We start from the raw sequence: 2,058 nt of genomic DNA on the forward strand, positions 1-2,058 counted from the left end.
AAACCATGTCGCCGTCAATATGGATAAAATACATCACCCCTCTACACTTCGTATCCATCATATATTTCAATGTAATATCAATGGTATTACAATTTTAATATGCACTTCGCATCCATGGTAATCTGGACGTATAGATACGTCTTTGCAGGTTGGGTGTTTAACACCAGAAAAACGGGGTTTTATAAAGCATATGCACATGATTAGAAAAATAAAAATTCCTACAGTCTAACAGAAGAAAGACATTAATCAAAAGAAGTTTATTGTGTGCCAAAAATATTTACTGAACTTGAGTTGCAAGTGTTACGCAATAAATCGAAACGTCCAATGACAACAAATCAGAAGGCATTTATCTGGCTTCGAAATTCAACTTGGTGATCATCAAGCTCACGACATATCTGAGAATATGTTGATAGGAATGCAGTATGAACTGAAGCCAGCGATATTGGAATATATAAACTCCATAAATGAACGACTAAAACTATCAACATCAAAAGTTCTATCTAAAACAGCTCATATCATTTGTAATTGAATAATTATTAAAGATTAGGGTATAATTTGACAAAACACGTCACAGATAAGTATGGCACCTGTGCGAAGGAAAATGGCGGCCAGTAATGAAGGTTCGCCATCGTTATCAAAGAACGGTAGCATAAAAGAAATGAGTCAGTGTACTAGCTGTGAAATGTACGCTTTGCGGAGTGCGGTCGGAGTGTGGTTAGATGATAATAAAGGATTGAATGTGTGTAGAAAATGTAGGGAGAATGCGGAATTGAAGTGTATTTCGGATCGTGAGTGTGATATTTTTGTCAACCTTCAGAATGAAGGAAACAGGGATATGACAAGAAACGGCAAGGTTGTACATGAAAATTGTGAGAGTGTGAATGATAGTATAAATGGTTTCTCAGAGAACAAAAAAGATGAGATAGATGCATTGAGTGAGATTGCGTTGTTGAATAGTGCGATAGAAAGAGCAAAACAGCAGCTAGAGTGCATGAACAAAAGTAGACTGAATGAACCAACCAATAATAAAAGGTATGACAGGAAAAATAGACGTATGAATATGAACATGAACAAAATGAAGGATAGAGTGCTGTATGGAGACTCGTTAGTACGAGGTGTGTTAGTAGAGGATTTGACAAAATCGTACCAACCTGGTGCGACCATAAAGGACGTAACTGCGTCTATTAGAGAGCAAAAGGAAAGAGTGAAAGAAATGATTGTTGTGGCAGGTACGAATGATTTGAAAGGAGATAAAATGGAAATGATATAAGACCTGAATGAATTGTTTGAGGTAGCAAAAGAAAAGAGTGAGAGAGTTAGAATGATTAGTCTTTTGCCACGGTATGACAGTGAAATGTTTAAAAGGAGGGCTATAATTGCAAATGACTTTATGCGTGGGTTATGTATGACGAGTGGTGTGGAATTTGTGGATGTGTGGAGTGAGTTTGATGGTCGAAAGGATCTATATAAGATGGATGGCTTGCATTTGAATGGTTGTGGTGTAAGAAGACTTGAGAAAGTGTTGCTGAATGTAGTGGATGTGCAAATTCAGGGAAACTAGATTTGTTAGGGGGGGGGAATAGAGATACAGTCCTTATGGAGGCAGTTGAATGTAAGAATGAATATAATATGCCAGAGCAAATAAGGACAACAAATTTGAGTGGGATAGTTAATATAAGGCATCAAGGTAGGGTTAGGGCTAATGGGGGTCTTAAATTCATGTACACTAATACTAGGAGTATTAGGAACAAGAAGGAAGAGTTTTTGGCCATGGTTGGCACTTTCAGACCACAGGTTATAGGTATTAGTGAAATACCTATAAGTGAAATACCTGACTGTGAAATAATTAGTGAAATACCTGACTGTAGATGATATAACTAGTGGGATTGAATGTGATGGGTATAGTGTGTTCAGGAATGACAGAGAGAATAAAATGGGGGGAGGAGTATTGTTGATGATAGCTGATGAGCTCCAGCCAAGGAGAATAGAAGTTGAATTGCAGGATAGAGAAAAGAGCACATTTGAGGCCATTTGGTGTGAGATTGTGGCTAGTAGAAC

This window comes from Typopeltis vanoorti, chromosome 11, assembly GCF_054136105.1.
Source record: "Typopeltis vanoorti isolate ZY-2024b chromosome 11, IOZ_Tvanoo_1.0, whole genome shotgun sequence".
Taxonomy (NCBI): domain Eukaryota; kingdom Metazoa; phylum Arthropoda; class Arachnida; order Uropygi; family Thelyphonidae; genus Typopeltis; species Typopeltis vanoorti.